Source organism: Capricornis sumatraensis, chromosome 10, assembly GCF_032405125.1.
Source record: "Capricornis sumatraensis isolate serow.1 chromosome 10, serow.2, whole genome shotgun sequence".
Classification (NCBI taxonomy): domain Eukaryota; kingdom Metazoa; phylum Chordata; class Mammalia; order Artiodactyla; family Bovidae; genus Capricornis; species Capricornis sumatraensis.
This window is the reverse complement of record NC_091078.1, coordinates 100,554,789-100,570,114: the sequence shown is the minus strand read 5'-3', so window position 1 is coordinate 100,570,114 and position 15,326 is coordinate 100,554,789.

Here is a 15,326-nt window from a genome sequence, read left to right as displayed (position 1 = left end):
TGGAGAAAGCAGCCTCTCTGGGGCTGAACACACCTCCCTGAGTCCCCACCCTTCCAGCTTTAATGTGTGTGTTGGTCGTTCAGTCGAGTCCGACTCTGTGTGACCCCATGGACGGTAGCCCGCCAGGCTCCTCAGTCCATGCAATTCTCCAGGCAAGAATACTGGAGCGGGTAGCCATTCCCTTCTCTAGGGGATCTTCCCCACCCAGGGACTGAACCTGGGTCTCTGGCATTGGAGGCAGATTCTCTACCACCTGAGCCACCAGGGAAGCCCGACTTTGATAGCACTACCTTAATATCCATCCTTTTTTAAAAAAATTGCTACAAAGAACAATCCGTGCCTACATTTCCGCATCTACGTCCACAATGAGAAGCGGAAAAAACTAAGGAGCAACCACACAGCCTATGAAGCCCTAGGGCCTCAGCCTGAATCCTGCTGCTCTCCTTGCCGGGAAAGCTGTGAGACCTTGGGAAGGTCACCCAGCGTCTCTGTGCCTCTGTGTCTCCTTCTGCCAGATGGGCTCGTGAAAGTGACTACCGGGGAGGTGTTGCAATGGACCAATGGGTTAACTTGTATAAACGTAACGCGTTTAATAACGGGAAACATTTATCGAGTGCAGCGCATGTACCAGGCACTGTTCTTACACTTTACACATATTTACTAATTTAATTCTCACAAGAGCCTAGTGAGACGGGCCTTCACTATTGTGCCTATTCTACAGATGAGGAAACTGAGGCCCAGAGAGGTAGATCCCACTGCCCTTGGTCACATAGACAGGGAGTACAGAGGTTGAGCCCCGAGGTCGCGCTCTCGTCGGCGCCCCTCTAGGGACAGCCATGTTCTGTCATTATTGGACGCGGTGGTTATAGCCACCACCGCTGCCCCCCAGCATCGCCTCCACCTCCAGCCCTGCTGTTGGGCCCCGGGGAAGCTGGCTCAAGAGAAGGGGCAAACGTGAGTCGGGAGGGTCCTTCCTCCCCTTCATCTCGTCTGAGCGAACAACCTGACAAGTCAGGCTGGCGGGCACGTGGGGCGAGAGGGAGCAGAAGGAACAAGGACGACGGCCTGGGGACCCAGAGCCCCTGCTCCCCGGCGCGGCCCGCACCACATTCTCCCTGCACTTCTGATGCCTACCACTCACAGCAGTTCCGTCTCAAGCTGGGGAGAGCCCTCTCCCGGGTGTGTGGGCTCTGGGATCACCCACACTTCTTCACTGCAGTTAGACGATGCCAGTCCCGCTGGGACCTCAGGAGACTGCTGCCGTCTGGAACTTTCCAGACACTTTGCATAAACAAATGGTTTTATTGCTTTTCCCCGGTTGATTATAGAAGAGATAGATGTCCATTGTAAATAGCTCAGAAAAGAAGTTTTTAAAAGCATCCAAAAGTTTAACCGTCTACCCATAACCACACTGAGAGAGACTGGGTATAGGAAAGAAGGTAGAAGCCGTGGGCTCTGGAGTTGGGCAGTCTTGACCTTGATGAGAAACTCAATTTCTTCTGCCTCAGTGGTCCCATCTGCAGAATGGGGATCATAAACATGGCCATCCCAGGGGTGGTTGTGAGGAAGAATGAGATCAATGTATGTCCTCCATTGCCCTGCTAAACAAATTTAGCCAGTATTGCTGTGTACACTGTGAACCTTTAGGGAGATTTTCTTCCAGGAATAAAATACAATTCAAAACAACCCAACCCAGTCCAGTGCAATTCGAACGACACTATGTACATGTAATTTTGCATCCTGTTTATTTTTACTCATCATTCAATTTTGGACACTTTCAGAAAAATGACACTGATTTTTCTTTTACCACGTTGCTTGTAACGGCTGGGTCACGTTTCATGAGTGGGCATGCCATCGCTTATTGCACCCACCCTACTGCTGGATTTAGAGGTGAAGTCCTTTCTTTTGTTGTTATTATACATAATAATGTAGCAAAAAAAAAAAAAACTTTAAGACAAACTATGTCCAGAATTTCTGAGTATTTTCTAAAAGATTCCTAGAAATAGAATTGCTGAGTCAAAAGGAATAAGTATTCTGGCTATGTTAGCAAATTATGTCCAGATAGTTTTTAAAAATCAGTTTGGGTATCTGCGCTGCATCTAAAAATGTGTTTATTTCCCTGCATCCTTACTGGTACTGCCATTTATGATTTTTTTTTTAAGTTTTGTAGACTTAATGGGTGAGGAAGAGTCCCTCTAGCTGCTTTCTTAGATACTAGGTGAAAAGCTGAGTATCTTGGTATTTAATGTTGAGTGTTTGGTAGCTGACAGAGCAAGTGTCTCATCTCTCTTCACTCTGGACCCGGACTTGTAAACTGGGGATAATGTCCACTTCACAGGATGGTTGTGAAGACACGATGAGTTAATGCATATCAACCTGCTAGAGCTCATCCTGATAAATGTCAAACCGACCTCAGAAAGTCTCACTATCTTTGTTTGCTGCTCTGTCGCAGTGCGCAGGCATGCTTCAGGGCCTGCCTGCTAAAGCAAAGAGCCCCGTGCAGGTCCCATGTCCTGTCTGTCCCTCGGTTTCTGAGTCTGTTGAGTGGGGCTGAGAACACCTTGCCTTGAAGAAATCAATGAGGGTTTCCTTCTCAGAGGCCTGGGCACATGTAAGGGTTTACACACGACTGCCTCCCTTCCAGTTTGATGAGACTTAGATTCCAGAATGAGGTGCTAACACTCCAGGCAGTCTGCCTAGCAGGGCACCAGAGCCAACACTTGAAACGGGTTAGAGTGGCCAGTTGGACACGAGGAGGAGGGCCCAGTCAGAGCAAGCAGCAGGCGCAGAAGCGGATGTTTAGAAGAGTCTCAGGGGTGGGGGGCAGAGAAGGCGATGGCACCGCACTCCAGTGCTCTTGCCTGGAGAATCCCAGGGACGGGGGAGTCTGGTGGGCTGCAGTCCATGGGCTCACTAAGAGTTGGGCACGACTGAGCGGCTTCACTTTCACTTTTCACTTTCATGCACTGGAGAAGGAAATGGCAACCCACTCCAGTGTTCTTGCCTGGAGAATCCCAGGAACGGGGGAGTCTGGTTGGGCTGCCGTCTATGGGGTCGCACAGAGTCAGACACGACTGAGGCGACTTAGCAGCAGCAGCAGCAGGGGAGGGGGACATGAATGGTGAGAGAGAGGGTGGGAGCCTGAAAATGCCCTTGTGACTAGACATTTGATTGTTTCAGACGTGGGCTGTTACAAATAGCATGTCTATAAAAGTTATTCTATAAAGCCTGGGTGTCCATGAGCAAGCATTTCTATTCTACCTAGGATAAAACTGGTTGGGTCATAGAGTATGCATAACCTTCAGTTTTAGTTGATACTTAGGCTTCATTATTTTTTAAACATTACTATGAAAAATTTCAAACATACAGAAAAGTTGAAAGAACAGTACAGTCAGCATCTTTATACCCACCGTGACTCTATCATTAACGCTTTATTACACTTGTTCGGTCATCAACAACCCATCCACTAGCTGGCACACTAGGCCTTATGCACACTAGCAAAGTCATGCTCAAAATTCTCCAGGCGAGGAGTCGACAGTGCGTGAGCCGAGAACTCCAGGTGTTCAAGCTGCATTTAGAAAGGCAGAGGAACCAGAGATCAAATTGCCAACCTCCGCTGGATCATAGTAAAAGCAAGAGAGTTCCAGAAAAACAGCTACTTCTGCTTCATTGACTATGCTAAAGCCTTTGACTGCGTGGATCACAACAAACTGTGGAAAATTCCTCAAGAGATAGAAACACCAGACCAACTTACCTGCCTCCTGAGAAATGTGTATGCAGCAGTTAGAATCGGACATGGAACAACAGACTGGTTCCAAATTGGAAAAGGAGTACATCAAGGCTGTATATTGTCACCCTGCGTATTTAACTTATATGCAGAGTACATCATGCAAAATGCTGGGCTGGATAAAGCACAAGCTGGAATAAAGATTGCTGGGAGAAATATGAATAACCTCAGATACGCAGATGACACCACCCTTATGGCAGAAAGTGAAGAGGAATTAAAGAGCCTCTTGATGAAAGTGAAAGAGGAAAGTAAAAAAACTGGCTTAAAACTCAACATTCAAAAAACGAAGATCATTGCATCCAGTTCCATCACTTCATGGCAAATGAATGGGGAAACAGTGACTGCCTCTATTTTTTTGGGCTCCAAAATCACTGCAGATGGTGACTGCAGCCATGAAATTAGAAGATGCTTGCTCCTTGGAAGAAAATCTATGGCCAACCTAGACAGCATATTAAAAAGCAGAGGTATTACGTTGCTGACAAAGGTCCATCTAGTCAAAGCTATGGTTTTTCCAGTAGTCATGTATGGATGTGAGAGTTGAAAGAAAGAAAGTATAAAGAAAGCTGAGCGCTGAAAAATCGATGCTTTTTGAACTGTGGTGTTGGAGAAGACTCTTGAGAGTCTTTGGACAGCAAGGAGATCAAACCCGTCCATTCTAAAGGAAATTTGTTTTGAATATTCATTGTACTTTGGCCACCTGATGCCAAGAGCTGACTCACTGGAAAAGACTCTGATGATGGGAAAAATTGAAGGCAGGAGGAGAAGGGGATGACAGAGGATGAGCTAGTTGGATGGCACCACCAACGCCATGGACATGAGTTTGAGCAAGCTCCAGGAGTTGGTGATGGACAGGGAAGCCTGGTGTGCTGCAGTCCATGGGGTGGCAAAGAGCTGGACACGACTGAGCGACTGAACTGAACTGAATACTTGTTTTATCATGTCTCCATCAATCCATCCATCTCCCACCCGTTCACCCATCCTTTTCTCCCCCCAGTGTCTATTTTCAAGAACCAAAAAACTCCCCCACCCCTCCCACTGCCCGGCTCCTCACCCCTCACTGGCCATAACTGCTTTCATGCCCATGAGTCTACCGATCACTGCCCAGGAGAATAGGATCACATGATTGACATAGACCAACCAACATTTCCCATCTGGAGCTGGGGCAGAGCCCCAGTTCTGTACACTGAGGCTGCCTGCTGATACCTGAGTAGGATCAGGGTTCAGTTCTGAGGAAGAACAGGGGAGATGGCTGTTGGCTCCCTGTGTCCAGACGCCGCCTTGGTAGACAGAAAAACGAGCTGTGTGAAGGCCGAGCATCCTCTGAGGCCAGGAGTGTCCTGTAGGCATGAGAGCCAGGTGCCTCCTGTTGGTTTCCTGCCTCACAGGCTCCTGTTTGTGACCCCCTTGGGTCCTGGTGGGCCTTGGGGGCCCAGAAAGCAGGGGATAGGTCTCGGGGAAGCAGGAAGACTTGGCCTAGTTGAGCTGGTGCTGAGCACCCCTCAGGGACCTCCCATCCCTAGCTTCTGTCGACTTAAAAAAACACCCAACCTGAAAATTGAGAATTCTGTTTCATTTGCAACATTCCTGAGGACTTAAACCAAGATACATACAGTCTCTCAGATACCTCTCAGGGACTATTTCAGAGTTAAGTGAGAAGCCAGGCTATATAGAAGTTAAAAAGAAAAGCAGGTAGTTAAATATCAAAAGATTAGTGCTAATTAAAGAAAACCAGACATCTCAAGTTAATGGATTCAGTGTTTTTCTATGCCTGCCAATGCAGGAGACCTAAGAGGCATATAGGTTCGATTCCAGGATCGGAAAGATCCCCTGGAGAAGAATATGGCGACCCACTCCAGTACTCTTACCTGGAGAATCCCATGGACAGAGGAGCCTGGCGGGCTACAGTCCATACGGTTACACAGTCGAACATGACTGAAGCGCCCTAGCTCGCACGCATGCATGGGAGAAGGCAAGTCTGGGCTTACTGAAATTTGATATGCACCTTAACTACCTAGACCCAGTTCCCTGTTTTTCTCAATCCCGAACTGCAGGGTGCAACACCAGGGTGGCTGCCGTGGCTCAAGGTCTGATGGTGGCAGCACCCTCTGTTTATTGAAATGGCAGGCTGACGTGCCTTGTTCACGGTTCCAACCCTGGGGTGCTTGTGTCAACTTCAAAGAGGCAGGTCTGAGTTGAGAAGCCTGCCCCCGCCAGCTCGGAACTATGCCTGGCACGTAGAAAGTGCTCAATAAATATTGCCATTACATCTGGCTTTGGGCAGATTACTCATCTTCCGCAGGTCTCAGGCTCCTCATCACAGAAACGGAAAGGTAAAGAAACAAGATTGGAGGAGAGTTGCTTTATGGTGTTGTGCGCTTTATGGTCTTTATGGGGAACAGCGAGATGAATGGGCTGTGTGTTTACACGTATCCTTTCCTTCTTGGATTTCCTTTCCATTTACATTGCCACAGGGCAGTGAGCAGGGTTCCCCGCGCTGTGCACTGGGCTCTCGCTGGTTATCTGTTTTATAGATAGTATCAATAGTGTGTATATGTCAGTCCCTAGCTCCAATTCATTCCACCCCACTTTCCCAAACCCAGTCCAGGGAATGAGCACCTCCGATTTCAGGGCATTAAGTTCGTTGTTAGTACTGTAGAAGTATTTCTTGTTCATTGGCTCAGGCGCGTCCAGCTCTTTGCCGTCCCATGGACTGAAGCTCTCCAGGCTTCCCTGTCCTTCACTATTTCTTGGAGTTTGCTCAGACTCATGTCCATTGAGTCAATGATGCCATCCAACCATCTCATCCTCTGCCGCCCCCTTCTCTCCCTGCCCTCAATCCTTCCCACCATCAGAGCCTTTCCAATGAGTCAGCTCTTCATATCAGGTGGTCAGATTATTGGAGCTTCACCTTCAGCGTCAGTCCTTTCAAAAAACATTCAGGGTTGATTTTCTAGGATTGACTGTCCAAGGGACTCTCTTGTGTCTCCTCCAGCACCACAGTTCAAAAGCATCGATTCTCTGGCAGTCAGCCTTCTTTAGGGTCCAACTCTCACATCCATACAGGACTACTGGAAAAACCATAGCTTTGTATCCAGATGGACCTTTGTTGGCAAAGTGATGTCTCTGCTTTTTAATACGCTGTCTAGGTTTGTCATAGCTCTTCTTCCAAGGAACAAGCGTCTCTTAATTTCATGGCTGCAGTCACCATCCACAGTGACTTTGGAGCCCAAGAAAATAAAGTCTGGCACTGTTTCCATTGTCCCCCATCTATTTGCCATGAAGTGAACAGCAAGCCACTGGGGACATATTATTCTTGAAGTGAGGGTTGGAGGGAAGAGGAAAGAGAGTAAGTGCTCATTTTCAGGCCTCTGGCATCCCAAGTCCCTTCTTCCTGCTGGACCTGCTTAGAAACCATCTGCTGTCAGGAGAATCAACCCCTCATCCCACCTGGGTGTGCAGCCAACTCTGTCAAAGTGGCGCTCTCTGCTTGCATACCCCCTAGGGATGGGGAGCTCACTCACTACCAAGGAAGCTTGTTCTACTGTTGGAGAGCCCTGGCCAGGAGAATGTGCTTCCTCATCTGGAGTCTGCCTCCCACCCACCCCTGGTACACATACCTTTGATCCCTCTGGGGTCACAGAACACTCTGACCTTCTACTTTGTTTGCTTATTCATTTATTCAATATAATTTTTTTTAAGGAAAATCTCTTCATTTTTCTAAGCATTATTTTTTCATCCATCATGTGGAATTAATCAGGCCTGTTGTCACCAGCAAAACCCATACACAATTCTTAGGGAATATAAATGGAGTGCGGGTAAAAAAAACGTCTGTTCTCTTTTATAGTTTTCCGTTGCCCTTTAGTTTCATTCCCTCATGGGGTGCTGCAGGCAGAGGTCTTGCACCCAGTTCTTTAGACTAGAGTTCCTAGGGTGGTGGGAACTCTGCACCCAACAATTTTGCCCATGCCACCACAATTCATGACAGTGATGGCAGGCCGTGTGCAGAGATGCTGTGCTCAGCACTTGGACCTGAATCCTTGAGCAGCATAGCTGTGTCCCACCAGTAAGAACTCCGCCTTCTCCCTGCCGAGGAGAACAAGAAATTCTTGTGTTTGAGTGGCAGGACCCAAACACACAACAAAAAAAACAACAATACTGCTGGAGAGTCCTGCCCCAAGGGTTCAAAAAGCCCCCTACCATCTTTGGGGAAACTTTAGCTAAAAACCTAAAAGATATATTTTGAGAAACTACTACAACCATTCTGAAATACCTAGCCTATAAAGGATATAAGGTGTCCAAGAAAGAAGGCTCAAGTGTCACAAACGAGGGTGATCTACCCAGGCTTCATTCTCACAGAAGGTCAGAGAAGCCTTTCCAGGAAAGGCAAGAAACCATTTACAGCCTCACCCTTGCTAAGAGTGGAAGACAGCTCAAGGGTTTCCCGGGGATAGCTGGGTTTTGTAGCATCTGGATCCCTAACTATGGTCTAATAGCTAGGCCTCTATGTGAAAAGTTGAAAGGAAAGGATAATGACCCTTCTGAATGGAATTTAGGATACAAAAGGGCCTTTTAAGAATTGGAAAAGCAAAAAAAAAAAAAAAAATTGGAAAAGCAATTACGTTTGAGTCTGGCTCTGTCCCTCTCAGATTAACGAAACCCTTTGACCTTTGGGGGCTTCCCTGGTGGCTCAGACAGTAAAGAACCTGCCTGCAATGTGGGAGACCTGGGTTTGATCCCTGGGTTGCTAAGGTCCTCTGGAGAAAGGAATGGCAACCCACTCCAGTATTCTTGCCTGGGAATCCATGGGCTTGCAAAGAGTCAGACATGACTGAGTGACTAATACTTGGACCTTTACTTTCATGAGAGAAGGGTGATTGCCCCCTCAAATATTAACTCAAAAACTGGGACCCCTTGCTCAGGTGATTGCTTATTTCTCTAAACAATCAGATCAAACCGCCAAGGGGTAGCCGCCTCGCCTATGGACTATACTGCTGCTGCTGCTAAGTCGCTTCAGTCGTGTCTGACTCTGTGCGACCCCATAGATGGCAGCCCACCAGGCTCCCCCGTCCCTGGGATTCTCCAGGCAAGAACACTGGAGAGGGTTGCCATTTCCTTCTCCAGTGCATGAAAGTGAAAAGTGAAAGTGAAGTCGCTCAGTCTGTACAAGTTACCACAACTCTGCAAAAGGAGGCTTCAGTTAAAAGTTAATATCTGGTCACTCAATCACTATATAGACCCCACACCAAGTTCAGGCTTTAGTTAGTTCTAAGGAAACAGAATGGCTATCCCCCAGAAGGTCAATTCAAGTTCAGGCTATGCTTTTAGACAACCCAGGGGCTGCCTCAAAACCCTGACACACCCTGAATCCTGCCACCCTGCTGCTACCCACAGAAACGGGGCCCCTGGAGCTTGACTGTACAGAAACCATAGAGAAACTGTGCCAAATTTTACGACTGACTGCTCTGCTATCCTTGCTGTCCGAGGGACTTCCAAGCAGGATAAACCTCAGCCTTAGAGTGGTTTCACACCTTACCGAGAGATATTGGAAACCTTGACTTTTAAAGCTAGCATCATGAGTTAATTGGATTGATGCTTTTTTTTCCCCTGATTGAGATATAATTCGCATACCATAAAATTTACTCATTTAAACTATACAATTAATTTTGGGTATGCTTACATGGTAAGTATGTAACCCCAAATCTAAGAAGTCAGCCTCTCCCAAACCCCAAAGAGTAATGGTTCACAGATGGGAGCAGTTTTAAGAGAGAGGGGAAAGGTGAAAAGGTGAGTGGGGTATGCAGTGACCGTCCAGACTGAAGTTACAGATGCAAGAAGCCTACCCCAGGGATTTTGCTCAAAAGGCCACACTGACAGCCCTCACCTGAGCCTCAGAAGCTTGGGGAAGGGAAGGCCTTAAATCTTTACAGATTCCCAGTATGTATATACCACCCTGTACACACACACACACACACACACACACACACACACACACACACACGGCTATTTGTAAGGGAAGTGGGATGCTTAGTGCAGAGTATAAACAGTAAAACCTTGCTTACGCCTATTGAAGCTCTGGGAACTAGTACAGCTTCCAAAACTCGTGTGGCAGCGATCCATTGCGGGCGTCTCCAGTAAGGAGATGCAGAATTAATGAAACGAAACAGCAAGGTGGACCCAAGCGCCAAAGGGAGGCCCTGGAGCCAGAAACCTGGCAACCACCCCCCACACCTCAAAGGCCAGACCCACCCAATCACTCCCCAGTGACACAAAGGAAGAATTAGACAAAGCCCCAAATGGGGCTTCAACAGAGATCCGGGGGTGTCTAGTTGGTGAGCATGGGCAATACTTCTTTCCCCAAACTGCAGCTCGTCAAGCCATGAAGGAGGCTCAGCAAGGACCTCACTGTGTGAGGGAAACCCCCTATAACTGGTTTGCTGTCTGGGTGTGTGCTAAGTCGCTCCGTCGTGTCCAACTCCTTGCAACCCCATGGGCTCCAGCCTGCCAGGCTCTGTGTATGGGATTTTCCAGGCAAGGATACTGGAGTGGGTTGCCTCCAGTAAGTACATACTTACATGGTAAGTATGTAGCCCCAAATCTAAGAAGTCAGCCTCTCCCAAACCCCAAAGAGTAATGGTTTACAGATGGGAGCAGTTTTAGGAGAGAGGGGAAAAGGCGAAAAGGACGAACTTTTCGTCCCACTGGAACGAACCCGCTGGAGTGGGTTCGTCCTCCAGGGGATCTTCCTGACCCAGAGATGGAACCTAAGTCTCCTGCATTGTGGGCGGATTCTTTACCACTGCTCCACAGGGGCTGAATTGATTAGTTGAGGATGTGGTAACTTTCGGCATGAAAAGTAACAACCTTAACACAAAACCCACCAGAGGCCCACAGATAAGGCCCATTCAGACCTGAGGGACTTATCCTAGGGATAAGTCCATCTAAAATCCTGGCAAACTGGTGGCTGCCAAGTCCAGCTCACCCCTAAGGGAACAGGCCCCACCGGGCGACCCTAACCATCCTTTTGACTGGAAGTCACAGGGACCCCTCCACACATGCCTCGCACTCAAGGGAAGAGAACCCCAAGCCCTCACCTCTGCAGGGACAACCTGGGGCAGGGACCCCTTGACTGTCTGTGGGAACCTCTCTCTTACCTGAAGCTTCTCTTCCGTAAAACCACCATCAAATCATGACCGGGGAGATTCAGCCGCAGCAGGGCCTGGACGCCAGGGCCCTCTCGCCCTGACCCACAGGCCAAGGACCCAGAGACCCGTGTTCGCAGCAAACAGTTGACAGGTGAGCACTATTCTCTTGTTAATATTTGGGCCTTTTGGAACTTTACACTGTCTCGTGTTCTTTGTCTCCAAAAGGTTAGACAAACGGGGGTGGCTCAGGGATGGGAACAATCAGGGTCTAGGCCTGGGGGCAAGCAGATATACATAAAGGCAGCCGGGGAGCATGCCGCCCCTCCAGGGGGCTCTGACGACACCCCACACTCACAAGCAGCAGTCACAGAAGGCGGTCTAGCGCCCCTCCACAGTGAGGGGCAGGATATGGAGCAGGGGTGTGTCACCAGCAAAGCCCGTTAGCAACGCCCAGGAAATGAAAGCAGAGTCTGGGTAATGAAATGAAGCCTGACCTTCCGCTTTCCTGTGCGCGCAGTCTAGCTTCACGGGCTCAGCGGATGCCGCGTGCGGAGGCTCTGTACCGTGGGGCTTCACACCCGGGGCTCTGCACTCTTTAGTACCAGCTCCTGCTTCAAGTGCCATGGGGCCAACACCTCAGTTGGCTTTGCCGGCCGTGTGCAGAAGCGAGCCAAGATCACTATAAGGCAACCCCGCCTATGACCTGTCTGCCCAAGCAAGCGTGCGCTCTAGAGCAAGTTCACACCTCTCCATTCTTTGCTGGAAGGAATAAGCTTTCTCCTGCTTCTGAACCAAACTTGTCCTTGTTTTATCAACTTGAACAGCACCAGGCAGGAGAACCCTTTTAGGGAACTCAAGCGAAATGGTCAGGTCGGAACCACTACCTTATAGGTTTGCGGTTACTAATGAGAGAGGTTAGGCACGTGTGCATGCTACATTGCTTCAGTCGTGTCCGACCCCGTGTGGCCCTATGCACTGTAGCCCGCCAGGCTCCTCTGTCCATGGGATTCTCTAGGCAAGAATGCTGGAGTGGGGTGCCATGCCCTCCTCCAGGGGATCAAACTCACATCTCTTATGTCTCCTGCATCGGCAGGCAGGTTCTTTACCTCTAGCACCACCTGGGAAGCCCCAGGGGTTAAGCAGCATTTAGTTATTAATAGCTAGGGTGTATCATGAAATGGTGAATTTCAAGAATCAGAAACTAAAAGCGAACTCTTTTGAGCACTGGCCTGTGATAAGTTTTGTGCCAGTCCTGGCCGCCCAAAGACCCATGAGACACAGCCACTCCCTTCCAGCTGCAGTGGGAGAGCCTGAGTGAGCAAAAAGGGGCTGACTTCGCTCGGCAGCTCTGACAGCAAGGAGGGACCCCTGAAACACACACACACACATGCAGTCTGCATGTGTGAGCCTGTTAGCAACCAAGGAGGTGACTTCTGGGCTGAGACTTGAAGGAGGGGCTTTCCAGAAGAAAAGGGCCAGTTACAGGGGTAGGAGTGTGAGAGTGAGGAGTGGTCCTGGTACAAACGAAAGCCTGTGTGCATCTCTCCACTCCTCAGCCCTGCAGGAACTCCCATCCCCACAGCCGCATACAGCTCTCATCAAATGAAGGTGACACCCAGGTCTTCCTCGATTGTTTGAATAGTTTCACTTAGAAGTTGCAAAACTAGTATTTGTGTGCAACCTTCCCCTAGACGTCTCAGGTGGTCTTTCTCCACGTGTGCCTGTTTCCTCATCTCCTTCCCACTCGACACACACACAACACACACATGCGCATACCACATATGTGTGAGTTATTCTTTTTCCTCAATCATTGGAGAATCAATTGTGACAAGGTATTCCTTCACTCCTGAGTATTTCAGCATGTTTCCTAACAGCAAGGATATTCTTGTATGTATCCACAAAGCAAATCAAAATCAGGAAATTCACATTGACACAATATTATCATCTCACCTTATTCAAATTTTTAGATTATGAAAATTTCACCTAGTGTCCCACTAATGCCCTTTGTAACAAAAGAATAAAAGTTTTTTTTTGCTCTGGCCCAGTGTCTAACTGGGGAGGAGGCATTGCATTCAGTAGTCATGTTTCCTTAATCTGAAAAATTCCTCCGTTTTGCCTTTTATGACCTTGACGTTTTTGAAGAGGATAGGCCAGTTGGCTTATAAAACGTCCGTGAATTTGGGTTCTTGGGTTCTTCTACACAGTGTGGCTGGCAGCCAGCTTTCTCCATGAGAAAGGCTGAGCATTAACGTGCATTGGGCCCACTCCTGCGTCTTCTCATCAGTGACTATCCTCTGATCTCCCAACTCGCCTGGATCCTTACTCCCTTATTTCTCCCACAACTGTAAAAGGCTTGTTCCTCTAATAAATCCCTTACCCCGTACCACTCGGAGCGTTTCTGCTTCCCACACGAACCCTGATGGACAGACAGACTTGAATTTGACAACAGACAAAAGCTGGTGAATCTGGGTGATTGCTGAGTCATCTGAAAACTTCTCTGTAGAATTCAAATTTTCAATACGATGTTAAAATTAAATATTTTGAGGAATGAGTCACCAGAGAATGAGTGCTGCTAAGCGGGCCCCTTTTATGCTAGCTTAGACCTTGATTTAGCTGACTGCCTTATAGTTTTCCAACAGTGAAAGCACCTCCCTTATGTGGCTCAGAAGCATTCCAAGACTCTGGGGGCAGTCCAGCTCCATGTCCCTCGATTTTGAGCCCAAATCTCTCTCTGTTGGGGAAAAATATTTTAATGTTTTTTGTATGTGTCTATCATTGCCCTGATGAAAGAGGTTATTGTGCCCCCACCCCCAAGAATTGAAGGTCTAACATTGTATATCATAGAACCTTTATTATTTTTTCCTCTATATTCTTAGAAACGTACATAACGCCCGTGCTCTAGTTATAACACCATTTATAGACATTTAAAATGCATCTTCATTTATAAATATTTTACATTTGGTCCATAGAACAGATCATTTTACTAAATACTGTAATTTTTTTTTAAAACAGGCTCTGTATATAGTTTGAATATGTATATATTACATATATTTTTTTAATATAGAGATAGATTTACTTGGTGTTCTGAGAATAAACCCTTATTGCAAAAAAAAAAAAAAAAAGCATATATGATAATACAATATCTTTCCCTCCCCAGGGCAAATACTAAAAAAAGTTACACATATTCACAGTTCTCACAGTAATTGTACGACACGTAATATTGTGCTATATATGTAGGTTTGGATGGAAATCAGTTAAGGGATTTCTTGCCAAACATCTCACTTAGATTTGCTTACAAACATTATTAAATACGCTGCATTTGTCTTTGAAAGACTTGTTCTTAGTTTCAGAATGAAGAACAAAGAGAAAGTTAGAAGTCTTCCTGCCCTTATTTTAAAGGAATTCACGCCAAGGCTGAGGGGGTGGGACCATGAGACACAGAGAAGGGTTCCTTTTGTTCTAAACCCTATAATTTAACAATACATATGCCTGTGGATCCTGGATTCACCAGCTGGCATTTGGGATGCCTTAGTGATGAGACTATTTTACAGATGACTTCAGGAAAAGCTTGTGGATTTCCTACACAATATCAGATGAGACCCTAGGTACCACACGCGAGGATGAATGTACGTATGTGTGCGTTTCTATGCATACACGAACATTTTTTCTACAAGAATGTGCTTAATATTCTGAGGGTAATACCTTATTGCAAGAACTGGTATGCTGGTCACTTCTGGATGAGGATGACAGATTTAAAAAAACCCACAGTCACAGTTATTTACCATAGTTATTAAGGATTAGTTGTAAAACACAGCTCGTGAGTTTAACTAGCTAAGGAGTACAGGGCACAACGTACGACTTGCTACATGGGGACCCATGTTCCCAGCAAAGGAGAAACTGCTGAGTTGCTGGAGCTTGCAAGAAACTCTTCAAGGATCTGCCACCATCGCCACCACCATCACCACCGTGGAGCCCAGTTCTGGAAATGCACACGCACCACCTCCCGATGAAGCAGTTTTAATCTCGGAAGCACTTGGGGAGGGGGTCTGGATTAACACCAGCCCCTGGGCTGGTGGGTTTTAGTGGCAGCGAGGAGATGCCCACTGGGGAATTTCAGAGGAGGGGAGAGGGCAGCAGGCGTGACTGGGGTGGCTGTAAGGGGTGAGACGGTTCAAGGAGACAGTTCAAACCACTCGATCCACTTTGCAGTCAAGCACAGGGCCTCACCTTCACTTCCCATGGACGGTTCTGTGCCCTGCAAAGCAGGCTGGCCTAAGAAAAGGGCTCCTGGTTAGGGAACTTCCCCGGCGGGATCAGAGCCCCTCCACCGCCAATGGTGGTTAAAAAAATCAACTGTGCTTTGCAGCAGTTTTCCGAGGAGCAGGGGCTTTGTCTGG